A 21,972-nucleotide genomic window follows, 5' to 3' on the forward strand; every position below is an offset into this window, starting at 1 on the left:
TAAGGGGTGGGGGGCTTCGTCCACAGCATTGCATGTAAGGCCATTCTGAAATAATATAATAAACACAAAGTTAAAGGATAAATTTAAGAATAAACCATCTTAAAAAAAAGATCTTTCTTTTCTTTAGTATAATAGTGTTATAAACTAAATCATGTCCTATTAAGAGTGCTTTCAATTGACCTAAAACAGGAGAACGATGACTGCTATTTGGAAAAAAATATTGCTGAGCAAGATAGGCTATACAACTTAACAATATTAAAAAATTGTTAGCAATTTCATGGTTTTTGTAATTAAAATATATATGGACTACATTTTTTTCAGGTATTCTTAATAGTATTCAAATTATCACATTTGAGAGGAAAAATCCTTACGTTTCTCTTATCTCCAGACTCCTTGGAAGTTCAAGGAAAGAAAGAAATTGCTGTCAGAGACAGTAAGAGGCTCACTAAAGCCTTTTGATCTCACCGCTTCGGACATAGCAACCAGTGAGTAAAGGCTCGTCATTGGAGAGACATGTGCAATGTGACAGTGATTGGGCAACAAACAACAACACACACGCGCAGAGTGAGATGATAGCGCTCCGTGAGGCGTATTCCGTCCTGACGTCTTCTCTGGTGAGTAACTGTGAGCCGCTAACCGATAATGATTTAAATGATATCAATACAATACTAGAGAGGGTACAATTTCTGGGGAAATTGTAGGGTGTGCTTGCTTGCGTCGGTTGCACAGGGGTCCGTTTTTGAATGACATTTTTACAACTGATATTTCTGTATATTTTATATAAAAATGCATACTTATTATTTATAAAGATTACATAGATTTAAAAGCATTTTTTTTGCTGCTCATTTACAACTGAAAATACGAGTGAAGTGTAGAATGAAATAGATGTCTTCTCATTTCCCCTGCAAGAGGCAGCCTCAACGTTGAATCAAAACGAATACATTTGGCAGACCGGTGTAAAAATTGACCTAATCTCTATGACTTAAACGTCATTTTAAGTTTTTCCCTTCTCATGATATTTTCAGGCATTTAGCCTTCTCATATTGCATTCATTCATTAATAAAGAACCCCCTTTGAAGATTATTCTACGACGTTACCGGCAGTAGAAGATGGAATCGCGATTCAAACAGTACCATCTGCTAACTGAAAATATGCCCCCAAAAACGTAAATAAGCTTTACATTTATTTAGTGGAAAATCGCTCATTCATAAAAAGCTCACTGGTAGGGATCATTGTCAGTAACAACGCAAAATGCGATATAGCCCTGTGTGGAGAAGCTGCCCCGGTAAATTCTACTACTACAGTACAGTACTAGACTACTGCTGTGTTTGTCTTGGTAGCGATTGTGTTGGTTGAATTGGATTTAACGTTCCGTTGTACGGTTTAGGCTGAAATTAATTATTTTCATGAACAGATTGACAAAGTTTAGGCTGTGGCAATGAAGTTCAGGTTAGTAGTTAGACTTTTGATTTAAGTAAGGGGAGTGCCGAACATGTTGTGTAGATGTTTTTGTAGTGTCTCGCGTAGGCTACAGTGTTGCAGTGAGCTACACTGGTTTGAAACCACAGGTAATGATAATTTCACCCACAAATCGTTTACTTGTAATGTAATGTCATAATAAATCCTACAACGAAAATGTATTTGTGAGGAATGTTTATTTTAAAGATTGAAAACAGATGCATCATAGACCACTGTAGTATGTGTTGCCCGGGCAACAGAGGCTAATGTCATGATGCTAATGCTTCAGTGAAATAGTAGACTACCGTTTCCAAAAGTAGATGTGGGCCCCTTCCTTAATAATATCAGCTAATATTGTACATTACATTTCATAATTGTGTTTCACATCACAAAGTAAAATGAGTAAATAGTTATCACCCTGGCCTCTTTGCTTGTGGCGTTCCTGCAGCTGCCTTGCAGTAAAGCTATAGTTAGCCTAGCTATCCCCCATGTTAACAGACGTGAAACGAATGTTCTGCTACAGGTAGTCACGTGTGTTTTCGTGACGTTAGTGACGTAGTGACGTTAGTAAGTAACGTCAGTGACTGTGGCTAGCAAATTAGCCACCGTTAGCTTCACTTTTCACCACAAAAACGCAATTTCTACTTAAACCATGCAACGGAACGTAAATAAAAATACAACCAACGCAATCGCTACCAAGACAAACCTTTTGACACCGCCGTTGTGTATGTAGTCCAAATATTGACTGATCCTTAGGGGGGCGAAAATAAACAATAATAAATAAATAAATATATATGTGAGAGAACAAAGGTTGTGCTCTCGCCGAAGGCTTGAGCACACCCAATAACGTTTTAAAAAGGCGTTGAAGTTAGTTTGTAACTCGTACAGAGTTTATACATGAATGGAAGTGAAATATTTTCCCTGTATTGCATACGCTAACGCTTGCTTAACACTAGCATAGCAGCTATTGTCACTTTAGTCAGCTAGCTAACCGGTTAGCGTGGCTAAAGTCAGTGCTAGCCGCTATGCTAGTGTTAGCTGAGCATAACGTCATGCCATCACGTTCATAACCAAAGTGGCGCGAATTTGTTGCGCTATTGTGAAAACGTAACATACAACATAACGCGTTTATAGGCTTACCTGTCCTTTTATTCCTTTGATTCCTGTCCTATTATTTTTTATTATTATTATATATTGCATTTGAAATCCCTGCTGGTTTGTTTTAACCAGAGGCTGCACACACAAACTAATGAAGAATTTATCTTAAAGGGGCGATTGACTGTGTTTTTTGGATATTTCACACTGTTCCTTAAGGTCTCCGAATAGGGTATGTAACATTGGTTGGGTTGAAAAAGGCCCGGGTGCTGTTGTATGCCCCCTGATAGATCCTCTGAAATTGGTTGGTTTTCAACGAGTGAAGCTGGGGAGCAAAAACGCAACACGGCCAACAGCACTCACTGAAACACCGAAGGTGGAGACTTGAAATAAAAACGCGCAAATAAATCTATTGTGTCTACACAACACTGTTTTCAACAGATTGACTGGATATCATTTGAAATTATAGTTGTTTCCACTTCTGTTGTCGAAGCAAACTGTATTGACTTGGTGGGTAGAACGTTACAGCTTAGCAACCAAACTCGTTATTCAACTCAGCTTCAGTTAGCTTGCTCTAGACATCTTGCTGTAAAATAACCTGACAAAGATCTGGACAAACATGCATCGTGAATTGTAGATTTACATAACAACACAGGTTATTTATTTGAATGAAACAGTCAGGAACATGAAACAACGTTAGCCCCATTGCCAATAAATTAGGCTAAATCATTCTACCTATGCTCTTGCGTTAGCAAGCTAAACTAGTTTACATGCCTACAGTCTAGGTGTTTTCGGTATCTAGCTGTTCTTGCATTCCTTGCAAATGAGCATTAATAAAAAGCAGATGAGCTAGAGTCTAGCTAACATTGACTAGACGGGCATGGCTGATGTTTGTCTATACCGAAGCGTAGAAGATCCCTGTGCAGTTCGACCCTGGACACATTTGCGCGAACCATTTCACCAAGGACGGGTTTGAAAACCTGGGACAATGTAGCTAAAGCAGGATTTGCTATGAAGCTGTTGCTGAAAAGAGGTGCGTTCCGACCTTGCGTTCATCACAACCGCAAGCTGTAGTATGATTTTGTCGGTAACAATTATTAGCAATGCTAACTTATCCTGTATCTAGCACCTGCCTTTCTCCAGTTATTTCAAATAGATAATCTAGACAGGCGTTAGCAATAGGCCAGACTGCTATTTGTTTTCTGGCTATTTTTTCGGAAGCTTCCCTTCATTGTTTGGCTCCTTGGGAAGACTATGAGTATTAGCCTTCGCTTTACAGCCTGGAACACAGCATTTACGACCGTGGTCCATTTTCAATATCCTTGTTATACTTCAAAACGTTATTCTTTGTAATTGCTTAGAAGTAGCCTACACAGAGCAGTGCGCAGCTAAACTAGCATCGGAGATCTACGCTACCTCGGACTGGGCAGGAACACCAGTGAGTGGGCTGGTCTGGATGTAAATTTTGGGGCGTGACAAAGATACAGACCAGAGCCAAAAAGGGCGGTCCCCCGTCCTACGTCACTCCGGTGGCTTTGTTGAAAAGCTAGTGTTTTACAGCCAAATTTTTTCATTTTTAGATTTGCATAGGAAAGAGGTGTCAATGGACTTTGATATTCACTGTATGTTCATTTTACCCACCGAACTGTCGTTATTCAACTATGACAAGGTAAAATCGGTTTTGCAATCAATCGCCCCGTTAAGAAACCTCAATTTATGACTACGGTTGAGTTCAGTCTTGATTTCCAATATGATGCTGGTAATAGGAAACAGTAGTACTCTACCTCTGTAATGTATGTATTGAATAGATAATATATTATTGAATAGACAGTTTGGTTTTGTTATTTACTGAGTTGTTTGGGTTGAAGGCTGATAGTTTTTAACCCGCTTACTGTCACTTTGTCATATTGTTTCCTTTGGTAGACAACAGAACATCAATCCATATCTGCACCTTGGTTGGTAAGTATAGAAATGCTGTAATTTAAATAGAAACCAGACCACAGAACTTCAATGTGAATCGCTGTTTAGCATATGTAGATCTTTTGTGATAGCTTCAGCATGTATTTCTTTCTATTGTGGTTGTATTGTTTTAGCCACAAATCAGATATATTCAGGTAACTGTCAAAAAGGAGTAAAGCAATCATAAAATATTAACATTTAAGAAGCTTGAATAACATGCAACTAATAATTGATAGTGGCAGCTTTAATGTTGTGTCCCATGCTGAGACAGTTGCATATGTTAAGTCCTTGACATGCAATAACACATATTGAAGGGATACAATTGAATGCTGTTGACAACACAGGATTACCTCAAAGTCACACTTAAATGTACATTTTAAATTTGATGTTGATAATAAATAAAGAACCTGTAACTACTTAAGCAATAAAGAATGAAAGTCTCAAAACTCTGAATATAATGGCTAAATCTTGTCAGTAGAGTATGGATTAGATGATTTACAGTTGATTTGAGTCAGTGTGACCTGTTTTAGGCTGAAATCTAAGTCAAACTAAAGTCGTGAACTAGTACAATGCCAAACATTGTAAATGCTATTCCTGAGCTGAAAAGCACTTTAATGCAATAAAAGAATGAAAGTCTCAAAACTCTGAATATGATGGCTAAACCTGGTCAGTATAGTATGGATTAGATGATTTACAGTTGATTTGAGTCAGTGTGACCTGTTTTAGGCTGAAATCTAAGTCAAAGTAAAGTCATGTGAACTAGTACAATGCCAAACATTGTAAATGCTATTCCTGAGCTGAAAAGCACTTTAAAGCAATAAAAGAATGAAAGTCTCAAAACTCTGAATATAATGGCTAAACCTGGTCAGTAGAGTATGGATTAGATGATTTACAGTTGATTTGAGTCAGTGTGACCTGTTTTAGGCTGAAATCTAAGTTAAAGTAAAGTCATGTGAACTAGTACAATGCCAAACATTGTAAATGCTATTACTGAGCTGAAAAGCACTTTAAAGCAATAAAGAATGAAAGTCTCAAAACTCGGAATCTAATGGCTAAATCTTGTCAGTAGAGTATGTATTAGATGATTTACAGTTGATTTGAGTCAGTGTGACCTGTTTTAGGCTGAAATCTAAGTCAAAGTAAAGTCATGTGAACTAGTACAATGCCAAGTATTGTAAATGCATTGAAAACGCTATTCAGGAGCTGAAAAGCACTTTAAAGCAATAAAAGAATGAAAGTCTCAAAACTCGGAATCTAATGTCTAAATCTTGTAAATAGAGTATGGATTAGATGATTTACAGTTGATTTGAGTCAGTGTGACCTGTTCTAGGCTGAAATCTAAGTCAAAGTAAAGTCATGTGAACTAGTACAATGCCAAATATTGTAAATGCATTGAAAACGCTATTCAGGAGCTGAAAAGCACTTTAAAGCAATAAAAGAATGAAAGTCTCAAAACTCTGAATCTAATGGCTAAATCTGGTCAGTAGAGTATGGATTAGATGATTTACAGTTGATTTGAGTCAGTGTGACCTGTTTTAGGCTGAAATCTAAGTTAAAGTAAAGTCATGTAAACTAGTACAATGCCAAACATTGTAAATGCTATTCCTGAGCTGAAAAGCACTTCAAAGCAATAAAAGAATGAAAGTCTCAAAACTCTGAATCTAATGGCTAAATCTTGTCAGTAGAGTATGGATTAGATGATTTACAGTTGATTTGAGTCAGTGTGACCTGTTTTAGGCTGAAATCTAAGTCAAAGTAAAGTCATGTGAACTAGTACAATGCCAAATATTGTAAATGCATTGAAAACGCTATTCAGGAGCTGAAAAGCACTTTAAAGCAATAAAGAATGAAAGTCTCAAAACTCTGAATCTAATGGTTAAATATTGTCAGTAGAGTATGGATTAGATGATTTACACTTGATTTGAGTCAATGTGACCTGTTTTAGGCTGAAATCTAAGTCAAAGTAAAGTCATGTGAACTAGTACAATGCCAAATATTGTAAATGCATTGAAAACGCTATTCAGGAGCTGAAAAGCACTTTAAAGCAATAAAAGAATGAAAGTCTCAAAACTCTGAATCTAATGGCTAAATCTGGTCAGTAGAGTACGGATTAGGTGATTTACAGTTGATTAGTTTTTTAGGCTGAAATCTAAGTCAAAGTAAAGTCATGTGAACTAGTACAATGCCAAATATTGTAAATGCATTGAAAACGCTATTCAGGAGCTGAAAAGCACTTTAAAGCAATAAAGAATGAAAGTCTCAAAACTCTGAATCTAATTGCTAAATCTGGTCAGTAGAGTATGGATTAGATGATTTACAGTTGATTTAAGTCAGTGTGGCCAGTTTTAGGCTGAAATCTAAGTCAAACTAAAGTCGTGAACTAGTACAATGCCAAACATTGTAAATGCTATTCCTGAGCTGAAAAGCACTTTAAAGCAATAAAAGAATGAAAGTCTCAAAACTCTGAATATGATGGCTAAACCTGGTCAGTATAGTATGGATTAGATGATTTACAGTTGATTTGAGTCAGTGTGACCTGTTTTAGGCTGAAATCTAAGTCAAAGTAAAGTCATGTGAACTAGTACAATGCCAAACATTGTAAATGCTATTCCTGAGCTGAAAAGCACTTTAAAGCAATAAAAGAATGAAAGTCTCAAAACTCTGAATATAATGGCTAAACCTGGTCAGTAGAGTATGGATTAGATGATTTACAGTTGATTTGAGTCAGTGTGACCTGTTTTAGGCTGAAATCTAAGTTATAGTAAAGTCATGTGAACTAGTACAATGCCAAACATTGTAAATGCTATTCCTGAGCTGAAAAGCACTTTAAAGCAATAAAGAATGAAAGTCTCAAAACTCGGAATCTAATGGCTAAATCTTGTCAGTAGAGTATGTATTAGATGATTTACAGTTGATTTGAGTCAGTGTGACCTGTTTTAGGCTGAAATCTAAGTCAAAGTAAAGTCATGTGAACTAGTACAATGCCAAATATTGTAAATGCATTGAAAACGCTATTCAGGAGCTGAAAAGCACTTTAAAGCAATAAAGAATGAAAGTCTCAAAACTCGGAATCTAATGGTTAAATATTGTCAGTAGAGTATGGATTAGATGATTTACAGTTGATTTGAGTCAGTGTGACCTGTTTTAGGCTGAAATCTAAGTCAAAGTCATGTAATGTGAACCAGTACAATGCCAAACAGTGTAAATGCATTAAAAACGGCTTTTCAGGAGCTGAAAAGCACTTTAAAGCAATAAAAGAATGAAAGTCTCAAAACTCGGAATCTGTTGGCTGAATCTTGTCAAGTAGCATGGATTTGGTGATTTCCAGTTTATTTGAGTCAGTGTGGCCTGTTTTAGGCTGAAATCTAAGTCAAAGTCATGTAATGTGAACCAGTACAATGCCAAACAGTTTAAATGCATTGAAAACGGCTATTAAGGAGCTGAAAAGCACTTTAAAGCAATAAAAGAATGAGAGTCTCAAAACTCGGAATCTAATAGCTAAATCTTGTCAAGTAGCATGGATTCGGTGAATTCCAGTTGATTTGAGTCAGTGTGGCCTGTTTTAGGCTGAAATCTAAGTCAAAGTCATGTAATGTGAACCAGTACAATGCCAAACAGTGTAAATGCATTGAAAACGGCTATTAAGGAGCTGAAAAGCACTTTAAAGCAATAAAAGAATGAGAGTCTCAAAACTCGGAATCTAATAGCTAAATCTTGTCAAGTAGCATGGATTCGGTGAATTCCAGTTGATTTGAGTCAGTGTGGCCTGTTTTAGGCTGAAATCTAAGTCAAAGTCATGTAATGTGAACCGGTACAATGCCAAACAGTTTAAATGCATTGAAAACGGCTATTAAGGAGCTGAAAAGCACTTTAAAGCAATAAAAGAATGAGAGTCTCAAAACTCGAAATCTGATGGCTGAATCTTGTCAAGTAGCATGGATTTGGTGATTTCCAGTTGATTTTAGTCAGTGTGGGCTGTTTTAGGCTGAAATCTAAGTCAAAGTCATGTAATGTGAACCAGTACAATGCCAAACAGTTTAAATGCATTGAAAACGGCTATTAAGGAGCTGAAAAGCACTTTAAAGCAATAAAAGAATGAGAGTCTCAAAACTCGGAATCTAATAGCTAAATCTTGTCAAGTAGCATGGATTCGGTGAATTCCAGTTGATTTGAGTCAGTGTGGCCTGTTTTAGGCTGAAATCTAAGTCAAAGTCATGTAATGTCAACCAGTACAATGCCAAACAGTTTAAATGCATTTAAAACGGCTATTAAGGAGCTGAAAAGCACTTTAAAGCAATAAAAGAATGAGAGTCTCAAAACTCGGAATCTAATAGCTAAATCTTGTCAAGTAGCATGGATTCGGTGAATTCCAGTTGATTTGAGTCAGTGTGGCCTGTTTTAGGCTGAAATCTAAGTCAAAGTCATGTAATGTCAACCAGTACAATGCCAAACAGTTTAAATGCATTGAAAACGGCTATTAAGGAGCTGAAAAGCACTTTAAAGCATAAAAGAATGAAAGTCTCAAAACTCGGAATCTGATGGCTAAATCTTGTCAAGTAGCATGGATTAGGTGATTTACAGTTGATTTGAGTCAGTGGGGCCTGTTTTAGGCTGAAATCTAAGTCAAAGTCATGTAATGAGAACCAGTACAATGCCAAACAGTTTAAATGCATTGAAAACGTCTATTAAGGAGCTGAAAAGCACTTTAAAGCAATAAAAGAATGAGAGTCTCAAAACTCGGAATCTAATAGCTAAATCTTGTCAAGTAGCATGGATTCGGTGAATTCCAGTTGATTTGAGTCAGTGTGGCCTGTTTTAGGCTGAAATCTAAGTCAAAGTCATGTAATGTCAACCAGTACAATGCCAAACAGTTTAAATGCATTGAAAACGGCTATTAAGGAGCTGAAAAGCACTTTAAAGCAATAAAAGAATGAGAGTCTCAAAACTCGGAATCTAATAGCTAAATCTTGTCAAGTAGCATGGATTCGGTGAATTCCAGTTGATTTGAGTCAGTGTGGCCTGTTTTAGGCTGAAATCTAAGTCAAAGTCATGTAATGTGAACCAGTACAATGCCAAACAGTTTAAATGCATTGAAAACGGCTATTAAGGAGCTGAAAAGCACTTTAAAGCAATAAAAGAATGAGAGTCTCAAAACTCGGAATCTAATAGCTAAATCTTGTCAAGTAGCATGGATTCGGTGAATTCCAGTTGATTTGAGTCAGTGTGGCCTGTTTTAGGCTGAAATCTAAGTCAAAGTCATGTAATGTCAACCAGTACAATGCCAAACAGTTTAAATGCATTGAAAACGGCTATTAAGGAGCTGAAAAGCACTTTAAAGCAATAAAAGAATGAAAGTCTCAAAACTCGAAATCTGATGGCTGAATCTTGTCAAGTAGCATGGATTTGGTGATTTCCAGTTGATTTTAGTCAGTGTGGGCTGTTTTAGGCTGAAATCTAAGTCAAAGTCATGTAATGTGAACCGGTACAATGCCAAACAGTTTAAATGCATTGAAAACGGCTATTAAGGAGCTGAAAAGCACTTTAAAGCATAAAAGAATGAAAGTCTCAAAACTCGGAATCTGATGGCTAAATCTTGTCAAGTAGCATGGATTAGGTGATTTACAGTTGATTTGAGTCAGTGGGGCCGGTTTTAGGCTGAAATCTAAGTCAAAGTCATGTAATGAGAACCAGTACAATGCCAAACAGTTTAAATGCATTGAAAACGTCTATTAAGGAGCTGAAAAGCACTTTAAAGCAATAAAAGAATGAGAGTCTCAAAACTCGGAATCTAATGGCTAAATCTTGTCAGTAGAGTATGTATTAGATGATTTACAGTTGATTTGAGTCAGTGTGACCTGTTTTAGGCTGAAATCTAAGTCAAAGTAAAGTCATGTGAACTAGTACAATGCCAAATATTGTAAATGCATTGAAAACGCTATTCAGGAGCTGAAAAGCACTTTAAAGCAATAAAGAATGAAAGTCTCAAAACTCGGAATCTAATGGTTAAATATTGTCAGTAGAGTATGGATTAGATGATTTACAGTTGATTTGAGTCAGTGTGACCTGTTTTAGGCTGAAATCTAAGTCAAAGTCATGTAATGTGAACCAGTACAATGCCAAACAGTGTAAATGCATTAAAAACGGCTTTTCAGGAGCTGAAAAGCACTTTAAAGCAATAAAAGAATGAAAGTCTCAAAACTCGGAATCTGTTGGCTGAATCTTGTCAAGTAGCATGGATTTGGTGATTTCCAGTTTATTTGAGTCAGTGTGGCCTGTTTTAGGCTGAAATCTAAGTCAAAGTCATGTAATGTGAACCAGTACAATGCCAAACAGTTTAAATGCATTGAAAACGGCTATTAAGGAGCTGAAAAGCACTTTAAAGCAATAAAAGAATGAGAGTCTCAAAACTCGGAATCTAATAGCTAAATCTTGTCAAGTAGCATGGATTCGGTGAATTCCAGTTGATTTGAGTCAGTGTGGCCTGTTTTAGGCTGAAATCTAAGTCAAAGTCATGTAATGTGAACCAGTACAATGCCAAACAGTGTAAATGCATTGAAAACGGCTATTAAGGAGCTGAAAAGCACTTTAAAGCAATAAAAGAATGAGAGTCTCAAAACTCGGAATCTAATAGCTAAATCTTGTCAAGTAGCATGGATTCGGTGAATTCCAGTTGATTTGAGTCAGTGTGGCCTGTTTTAGGCTGAAATCTAAGTCAAAGTCATGTAATGTGAACCGGTACAATGCCAAACAGTCTAAATGCATTGAAAACGGCTATTAAGGAGCTGAAAAGCACTTTAAAGCAATAAAAGAATGAGAATCTCAAAACTCGAAATCTGATGGCTGAATCTTGTCAAGTAGCATGGATTTGGTGATTTCCAGTTGATTTTAGTCAGTGTGGGCTGTTTTAGGCTGAAATCTAAGTCAAAGTCATGTAATGTGAACCAGTACAATGCCAAACAGTTTAAATGCATTGAAAACGGCTATTAAGGAGCTGAAAAGCACTTTAAAGCAATAAAAGAATGAGAGTCTCAAAACTCGGAATCTAATAGCTAAATCTTGTCAAGTAGCATGGATTCGGTGAATTCCAGTTGATTTGAGTCAGTGTGGCCTGTTTTAGGCTGAAATCTAAGTCAAAGTCATGTAATGTCAACCAGTACAATGCCAAACAGTTTAAATGCATTGAAAACGGCTATTAAGGAGCTGAAAAGCACTTTAAAGCAATAAAAGAATGAAAGTCTCAAAACTCGAAATCTGATGGCTGAATCTTGTCAAGTAGCATGGATTTGGTGATTTCCAGTTGATTTTAGTCAGTGTGGGCTGTTTTAGGCTGAAATCTAAGTCAAAGTCATGTAATGTGAACCGGTACAATGCCAAACAGTTTAAATGCATTGAAAACGGCTATTAAGGAGCTGAAAAGCACTTTAAAGCATAAAAGAATGAAAGTCTCAAAACTCGGAATCTGATGGCTAAATCTTGTCAAGTAGCATGGATTAGGTGATTTACAGTTGATTTGAGTCAGTGGGGCCTGTTTTAGGCTGAAATCTAAGTCAAAGTCATGTAATGAGAACCAGTACAATGCCAAACAGTTTAAATGCATTGAAAACGTCTATTAAGGAGCTGAAAAGCACTTTAAAGCAATAAAAGAATGAGAGTCTCAAAACTCGGAATCTAATAGCTAAATCTTGTCAAGTAGCATGGATTCGGTGAATTCCAGTTGATTTGAGTCAGTGTGGCCTGTTTTAGGCTGAAATCTAAGTCAAAGTCATGTAATGTGAACCAGTACAATGCCAAACAGTTTAAATGCATTGAAAACGGCTATTAAGGAGCTGAAAAGCACTTTAAAGCAATAAAAGAATGAGAGTCTCAAAACTCGGAATCTAATAGCTAAATCTTGTCAAGTAGCATGGATTCGGTGAATTCCAGTTGATTTGAGTCAGTGTGGCCTGTTTTAGGCTGAAATCTAAGTCAAAGTCATGTAATGTCAACCAGTACAATGCCAAACAGTTTAAATGCATTGAAAACGGCTATTAAGGAGCTGAAAAGCACTTTAAAGCAATAAAAGAATGAAAGTCTCAAAACTCGAAATCTGATGGCTGAATCTTGTCAAGTAGCATGGATTTGGTGATTTCCAGTTGATTTTAGTCAGTGTGGGCTGTTTTAGGCTGAAATCTAAGTCAAAGTCATGTAATGTGAACCGGTACAATGCCAAACAGTTTAAATGCATTGAAAACGGCTATTAAGGAGCTGAAAAGCACTTTAAAGCATAAAAGAATGAAAGTCTCAAAACTCGGAATCTGATGGCTAAATCTTGTCAAGTAGCATGGATTAGGTGATTTACAGTTGATTTGAGTCAGTGGGGCCTGTTTTAGGCTGAAATCTAAGTCAAAGTCATGTAATGAGAACCAGTACAATGCCAAACAGTGTAAATGCATTGAAAACGGCTTTTCAGGAGCTGAAAAGCACTTTAAAGCAATAAAAGAATGAAAGTCTCAAAACTCGGAATCTAATAGCTAAATCTTGTCAAGTAGCATGGATTATGTGAATTCCAGTTGATTTGAGTCAGTGTGGCCTGTTTTAGGCTGAAATCTAAGTCAAAGTCATGTAATGTGAACCAGTACAATGCCAAACAGTTTAAATGCATTGAAAACGGCTATTAAGGAGCTGAAAAGCACTTTAAAGCAATAAAAGAATGAGAGTCTCAAAACTCGGAATCTAATAGCTAACTCTTGTCAAGTAGCATGGATTCGGTGAATTCCAGTTGATTTGAGTCAGTGTGGCCTGTTTTAGGCTGAAATCTAAGTCAAAGTCATGTAATGTCAACCAGTACAATGCCAAACGGTTTAAATGCATTAAAAACGGCTATTAAGGAGCTGAAAAGCACTTTAAAGCAATAAAATAATGAGAGTCTCAAAACTCGGAATCTAATAGCTAAATCTTGTCAAGTAGCATGGATTATGTGAATTCCAGTTGATTTGAGTCAGTGTGGCCTGTTTTAGGCTGAAATCTAAGTCAAAGTCATGTAATGTCAACCAGTACAATGCCAAACAGTTTAAATGCATTGAAAACGGCTATTAAGGACCTGAAAAGCACTTTAAAGCAATAAAAGAATGAGAGTCTCAAAACTCGGAATCTAATAGCTAAATCTTGTCAAGTAGCATGGATTCGGTGAATTCCAGTTGATTTGAGTCAGTGTGGCCTGTTTTAGGCTGAAATCTAAGTCAAAGTCATGTAATGTCAACCAGTACAATGCCAAACAGTTTAAATGCATTGAAAACGGCTATTAAGGAGCTGAAAAGCACTTTAAAGCAATAAAATAATGAGAGTCTCAAAACTCGGAATCTAATAGCTAAATCTTGTCAAGTAGCATAAATTATGTGAATTCCAGTTGATTTGAGTCAGTGTGGCCTGTTTTAGGCTGAAATCTAAGTCAAAGTCATGTAATGTCAACCGGTACAATGCCAAACAGTTTAAATGCATTGAAAACGGCTATTAAGGAGCTGAAAAGCACTTTAAAGCATAAAAGAATGAAAGTCTCAAAACTCGGAATCTGATGGCTAAATCTTGTCAAGTAGCATGGATTAGGTGATTTACAGTTGATTTGAGTCAGTGGGGCCTGTTTTAGGCTGAAATCTAAGTCAAAGTCATGTAATGAGAACCAGTACAATGCCAAACAGTGTAAATGCATTGAAAACGGCTTTTCAGGAGCTGAAAAGCACTTTAAAGCAATAAAAGAATGAAAGTCTCAAAACTCGGAATCTGTTGGCTGAATCTTGTCAAGTAGCATGGATTTGGTGATTTCCAGTTTATTTTAGTCAGTGTGGGCTGTTTTAGGCTGAAATCTAAGTCAAAGTCATGTAATGTGAACCAGTACAATGCCAAACAGTTTAAATGCATTGAAAACGGCTATTAAGGAGCTGAAAAGCACTTTAAAGCATAAAAGAATGAAAGTCTCAAAACTCGGAATCTGATGGCTAAATCTTGTCAAGTAGCATGGATTAGGTGATTTACAGTTGATTTGAGTCAGTGGGGCCTGTTTTAGGCTGAAATCTAAGTCAAAGTCATGTAATGAGAACCAGTACAATGCCAAACAGTGTAAATGCATTGAAAACGGCTATTAAGGAGCTGAAAAGCACTTTAAAGCATAAAAGAATGAAAGTCTCAAAACTCGGAATCTGATGGCTAAATCTTGTCAAGTAGCATGGATTAGGTGATTTACAGTTGATTTGAGTCAGTGGGGCCTGTTTTAGGCTAAAATCTAAGTCAAAGTCATGTAATGAGAACCAGTACAATGCCAAACAGTGTAAATGCATTGAAAACGGCTTTTCAGGAGCTGAAAAGCACTTTAAAGCAATAAAAGAATGAAAGTCTTAAAACTCGAAATCTGATGGCTGAATCTTGTCAAGTAGCATGGATTTGGTGATTTCCAGTTGATTTTAGTCAGTGTGGGCTGTTTTAGGCTGAAATCTAAGTCAAAGTCATGTAATGTGAACCAGTACAATGCCAAACAGTGTAAATGCATTGAAAACGGCTTTTCAGGAGCTGAAAAGCACTTTAAAGCAATAAAAGAATGAAAGTCTCAAAACTCGGAATCTGTTGGCTGAATCTTGTCAAGTAGCATGGATTTGGTGATTTCCAGTTTATTTTAGTCAGTGTGGGCTGTTTTAGGCTGAAATCTAAGTCAAAGTCATGTAATGTGAACCAGTACAATGCCAAACAGTTTAAATGCATTGAAAACGGCTATTAAGGAGCTGAAAAGCACTTTAAAGCAATAAAAGAATGAGAGTCTCAAAACTCGGAATCTAATAGCTAACTCTTGTCAAGTGCATGGATTCGGTGAATTCCAGTTGATTTGAGTCAGTGTGGCCTGTTTTAGGCTGAAATCTAAGTCAAAGTCATGTAATGTCAACCAGTACAATGCCAAACAGTTTAAATGCATTAAAAACGGCTATTAAGGAGCTGAAAAGCACTTTAAAGCAATAAAATAATGAGAGTCTCAAAACTCGGAATCTAATAGCTAAATCTTGTCAAGTAGCATGGATTAGGTGATTTACAGTTGATTTGAGTCAGTGGGGCCTGTTTTAGGCTAAAATCTAAGTCAAAGTCATGTAATGAGAACCAGTACAATGCCAAACAGTGTAAATGCATTGAAAACGGCTTTTCAGGAGCTGAAAAGCACTTTAAAGCAATAAAAGAATGAAAGTCTTAAAACTCGAAATCTGATGGCTGAATCTTGTCAAGTAGCATGGATTAGGTGATTTACAGTTGATTTGAGTCAGTGGGGCCTGTTTTAGGCTGAAATCTAAGTCAAAGTCATGTAATGAGAACCAGTACAATGCCAAACAGTGTAAATGCATTGAAAACGGCTTTTCAGGAGCTGAAAAGCACTTTAAAGCAATAAAAGAATGAAAGTCTCAAAACTCGAAATCTGATGGCTGAATCTTGTCAAGTAGCATGGATTTGGTGATTTCCAGTTTATTTTAGTCAGTGTGGGCTGTTTTAGGCTGAAATCTAAGTAAAAGTCATGTAATGTGAACCGGTACAATGCCAAACAGTTTAAATGCATTGAAAACGGCTATTAAGGAGCTGAAAAGCACTTTAAAGCATAAAAGAATGAAAGTCTCAAAACTCGGAATCTGATGGCTAAATCTTGTCAAGTAGCATGGATTAGGTGATTTACAGTTGATTTGAGTCAGTGGGGCCTGTTTTAGGCTGAAATCTAAGTCAAAGTCATGTAATGAGAACCAGTACAATGCCAAACAGTGTAAATGCATTGAAAACGGCTTTTCAGGAGCTGAAAAGCACTTTAAAGCAATAAAAGAATGAAAGTCTCAAAACTCGGAATCTAATAGCTAAATCTTGTCAAGTAGCATGGATTATGTGAATTCCAGTTGATTTGAGTCAGTGTGGCCTGTTTTAGGCTGAAATCTAAGTCAAAGTCATGTAATGTGAACCAGTACAATGCCAAACAGTTTAAATGCATTGAAAACGGCTATTAAGGAGCTGAAAAGCACTTTAAAGCAATAAAAGAATGAGAGTCTCAAAACTCGGAATCTAATAGCTAACTCTTGTCAAGTAGCATGGATTCGGTGAATTCCAGTTGATTTGAGTCAGTGTGGCCTGTTTTAGGCTGAAATCTAAGTCAAAGTCATGTAATGTCAACCAGTACAATGCCAAACGGTTTAAATGCATTAAAAACGGCTATTAAGGAGCTGAAAAGCACTTTAAAGCAATAAAATAATGAGAGTCTCAAAACTCGGAATCTAATAGCTAAATCTTGTCAAGTAGCATGGATTATGTGAATTCCAGTTGATTTGAGTCAGTGTGGCCTGTTTTAGGCTGAAATCTAAGTCAAAGTCATGTAATGTCAACCAGTACAATGCCAAACAGTTTAAATGCATTGAAAACGGCTATTAAGGACCTGAAAAGCACTTTAAAGCAATAAAAGAATGAGAGTCTCAAAACTCGGAATCTAATAGCTAAATCTTGTCAAGTAGCATGGATTCGGTGAATTCCAGTTGATTTGAGTCAGTGTGGCCTGTTTTAGGCTAAAATCTAAGTCAAAGTCATGTAATGAGAACCAGTACAATGCCAAACAGTGTAAATGCATTGAAAACGGCTTTTCAGGAGCTGAAAAGCACTTTAAAGCAATAAAAGAATGAAAGTCTTAAAACTCGAAATCTGATGGCTGAATCTTGTCAAGTAGCATGGATTAGGTGATTTACAGTTGATTTGAGTCAGTGGGGCCTGTTTTAGGCTGAAATCTAAGTCAAAGTCATGTAATGAGAACCAGTACAATGCCAAACAGTGTAAATGCATTGAAAACGGCTTTTCAGGAGCTGAAAAGCACTTTAAAGCAATAAAAGAATGAAAGTCTCAAAACTCGAAATCTGATGGCTGAATCTTGTCAAGTAGCATGGATTTGGTGATTTCCAGTTTATTTTAGTCAGTGTGGGCTGTTTTAGGCTGAAATCTAAGTCAAAGTCATGTAATGTGAACCGGTACAATGCCAAACAGTTTAAATGCATTGAAAACGGCTATTAAGGAGCTGAAAAGCACTTTAAAGCATAAAAGAATGAAAGTCTCAAAACTCGGAATCTGATGGCTAAATCTTGTCAAGTAGCATGGATTAGGTGATTTACAGTTGATTTGAGTCAGTGGGGCCTGTTTTAGGCTGAAATCTAAGTCAAAGTCATGTAATGAGAACCAGTACAATGCCAAACAGTGTAAATGCATTGAAAACGGCTTTTCAGGAGCTGAAAAGCACTTTAAAGCAATAAAAGAATGAAAGTCTCAAAACTCGGAATCTAATAGCTAAATCTTGTCAAGTAGCATGGATTATGTGAATTCCAGTTGATTTGAGTCAGTGTGGCCTGTTTTAGGCTGAAATCTAAGTCAAAGTCATGTAATGTGAACCAGTACAATGCCAAACAGTTTAAATGCATTGAAAACGGCTATTAAGGAGCTGAAAAGCACTTTAAAGCAATAAAAGAATGAGAGTCTCAAAACTCGGAATCTAATAGCTAACTCTTGTCAAGTAGCATGGATTCGGTGAATTCCAGTTGATTTGAGTCAGTGTGGCCTGTTTTAGGCTGAAATCTAAGTCAAAGTCATGTAATGTCAACCAGTACAATGCCAAACGGTTTAAATGCATTAAAAACGGCTATTAAGGAGCTGAAAAGCACTTTAAAGCAATAAAATAATGAGAGTCTCAAAACTCGGAATCTAATAGCTAAATCTTGTCAAGTAGCATGGATTATGTGAATTCCAGTTGATTTGAGTCAGTGTGGCCTGTTTTAGGCTGAAATCTAAGTCAAAGTCATGTAATGTCAACCAGTACAATGCCAAACAGTTTAAATGCATTGAAAACGGCTATTAAGGACCTGAAAAGCACTTTAAAGCAATAAAAGAATGAGAGTCTCAAAACTCGGAATCTAATAGCTAAATCTTGTCAAGTAGCATGGATTCGGTGAATTCCAGTTGATTTGAGTCAGTGTGGCCTGTTTTAGGCTGAAATCTAAGTCAAAGTCATGTAATGTCAACCAGTACAATGCCAAACAGTTTAAATGCATTGAAAACGGCTATTAAGGAGCTGAAAAGCACTTTAAAGCAATAAAATAATGAGAGTCTCAAAACTCGGAATCTAATAGCTAAATCTTGTCAAGTAGCATAAATTATGTGAATTCCAGTTGATTTGAGTCAGTGTGGCCTGTTTTAGGCTGAAATCTAAGTCAAAGTCATGTAATGTCAACCGGTACAATGCCAAACAGTTTAAATGCATTGAAAACGGCTATTAAGGAGCTGAAAAGCACTTTAAAGCATAAAAGAATGAAAGTCTCAAAACTCGGAATCTGATGGCTAAATCTTGTCAAGTAGCATGGATTAGGTGATTTACAGTTGATTTGAGTCAGTGGGGCCTGTTTTAGGCTGAAATCTAAGTCAAAGTCATGTAATGAGAACCAGTACAATGCCAAACAGTGTAAATGCATTGAAAACGGCTTTTCAGGAGCTGAAAAGCACTTTAAAGCAATAAAAGAATGAAAGTCTCAAAACTCGAAATCTGATGGCTGAATCTTGTCAAGTAGCATGGATTTGGTGATTTCCAGTTGATTTTAGTCAGTGTGGGCTGTTTTAGGCTGAAATCTAAGTCAAAGTCATGTAATGTGAACCAGTACAATGCCAAACAGTTTAAATGCATTGAAAACGGCTATTAAGGAGCTGAAAAGCACTTTAAAGCATAAAAGAATGAAAGTCTCAAAACTCGGAATCTGATGGCTAAATCTTGTCAAGTAGCATGGATTAGGTGATTTACAGTTGATTTGAGTCAGTGGGGCCTGTTTTAGGCTGAAATCTAAGTCAAAGTCATGTAATGAGAACCAGTACAATGCCAAACAGTGTAAATGCATTGAAAACGGCTATTAAGGAGCTGAAAAGCACTTTAAAGCATAAAAGAATGAAAGTCTCAAAACTCGGAATCTGATGGCTAAATCTTGTCAAGTAGCATGGATTAGGTGATTTACAGTTGATTTGAGTCAGTGGGGCCTGTTTTAGGCTAAAATCTAAGTCAAAGTCATGTAATGAGAACCAGTACAATGCCAAACAGTGTAAATGCATTGAAAACGGCTTTTCAGGAGCTGAAAAGCACTTTAAAGCAATAAAAGAATGAAAGTCTCAAAACTCGAAATCTGATGGCTGAATCTTGTCAAGTAGCATGGATTTGGTGATTTCCAGTTGATTTTAGTCAGTGTGGGCTGTTTTAGGCTGAAATCTAAGTCAAAGTCATGTAATGTGAACCAATACAATGCCAAACAGTGTAAATGCATTGAAAACGGCTTTTCAGGAGCTGAAAAGCACTTTAAAGCAATAAAAGAATGAAAGTCTCAAAACTCGAAATCTGATGGCTGAATCTTGTCAAGTAGCATGGATTTGGTGATTTCCAGTTGATTTTAGTCAGTGTGGGCTGTTTTAGGCTGAAATCTAAGTCAAAGTCATGTAATGTGAACCAGTACAATGCCAAACAGTTTAAATGCATTGAAAACGGCTATTAAGGAGCTGAAAAGCACTTTAAAGCAATAAAAGAATGAGAGTCTCAAAACTCGGAATCTAATAGCTAAATCTTGTCAAGTAGCATGGATTCGGTGAATTCCAGTTGATTTGAGTCAGTGTGGCCTGTTTTAGGCTGAAATCTAAGTCAAAGTCATGTAATGTCAACCAGTACAATGCCAAACAGTTTAAATGCATTTAAAACGGCTATTAAGGAGCTGAAAAGCACTTTAAAGCAATAAAAGAATGAGAGTCTCAAAACTCGGAATCTAATAGCTAAATCTTGTCAAGTAGCATGGATTCGGTGAATTCCAGTTGATTTGAGTCAGTGTGGCCTGTTTTAGGCTGAAATCTAAGTCAAAGTCATGTAATGTGAACCAGTACAATGCCAAACAGTTTAAATGCATTGAAAACGGCTATTAAGGAGCTGAAAAGCACTTTAAAGCATAAAAGAATGAAAGTCTCAAAACTCGGAATCTGATGGCTAAATCTTGTCAAGTAGCATGGATTAGGTGATTTACAGTTGATTTGAGTCAGTTTGGCCTGTTTTAGGCTGAAATCTAAGTCAAAGTTATGTAATGAGAACCAGTACAATGCCAAACAGTGTAAATGCATTGAAAACGGCTTTTCAGGAGCTGAAAAGCACTTTAAAGCAATAAAAGAATGAAAGTCTCAAAACTCGAAATCTGTTGGCTGAATCTTGTCAAGTAGCATGGATTTGGTGATTTCCAGTTTATTTGAGTCAGTGTGGCCTGTTTTAGGCTGAAATCTAAGTCAAAGTCATGTAATGTGAACCAATACAATGCCAAACAGTGTAAATGCATTGAAAACGACTTTTCAGGAGCTGAAAGGCACTTTAAAGCAATAAAAGAATGAAAGTCTCAAAACTCGAAATCTGATGGCTGAATCTTGTCAAGTAGCATGGATTTGGTGATTTCCAGTTGATTTTAGTCAGTGTGGGCTGTTTTAGGCTGAAATCTAAGTCAAAGTCATGTAATGTGAACCAGTACAATGCCAAACAGTTTAAATGCATTGAAAACGGCTATTAAGGAGCTGAAAAGCACTTTAAAGCAATAAAAGAATGAGAGTCTCAAAACTCGGAATCTAATAGCTAAATCTTGTCAAGTAGCATGGATTCGGTGAATTCCAGTTGATTTGAGTCAGTGTGGCCTGTTTTAGGCTGAAATCTAAGTCAAAGTCATGTAATGTCAACCAGTACAATGCCAAACAGTTTAAATGCATTGAAAACGGCTATTAAGGAGCTGAAAAGCACTTTAAAGCAATAAAAGAATGAAAGTCTTAAAACTCGAAATCTGATGGCTGAATCTTGTCAAGTAGCATGGATTTGGTGATTTCCAGTTGATTTTAGTCAGTGTGGGCTGTTTTAGGCTGAAATCTAAGTCAAAGTCATGTAATGTGAACCAGTACAATGCCAAACAGTTTAAATGCATTGAAAACGGCTTTTCAGGAGCTGAAAAGCACTTTAAAGCAATAAAAGAATGAAAGTCTCAAAACTCGGAATCTGTTGGCTGAATCTTGTCAAGTAGCATGGATTTGGTGATTTCCAGTTTATTTGAGTCAGTGTGGCCTGTTTTAGGCTGAAATCTAAGTCAAAGTCATGTAATGTGAACCAATACAATGCCAAACAGTGTAAATGCATTGAAAACGGCTTTTCAGGAGCTGAAAAGCACTTTAAAGCAATAAAAGAATGAAAGTCTCAAAACTCGAAATCTGATGGCTGAATCTTGTCAAGTAGCATGGATTTGGTGATTTCCAGTTGATTTTAGTCAGTGTGGGCTGTTTTAGGCTGAAATCTAAGTCAAAGTCATGTAATGTGAACCAATACAATGCCAAACAGTGTAAATGCATTGAAAACGGCTTTTCAGGAGCTGAAAAGCACTTTAAAGCAATAAAATAATG

The sequence above is a fragment of the Osmerus eperlanus genome, chromosome 27 (genome assembly GCF_963692335.1).
Source record: "Osmerus eperlanus chromosome 27, fOsmEpe2.1, whole genome shotgun sequence".
Lineage (NCBI taxonomy): Eukaryota > Metazoa > Chordata > Actinopteri > Osmeriformes > Osmeridae > Osmerus > Osmerus eperlanus.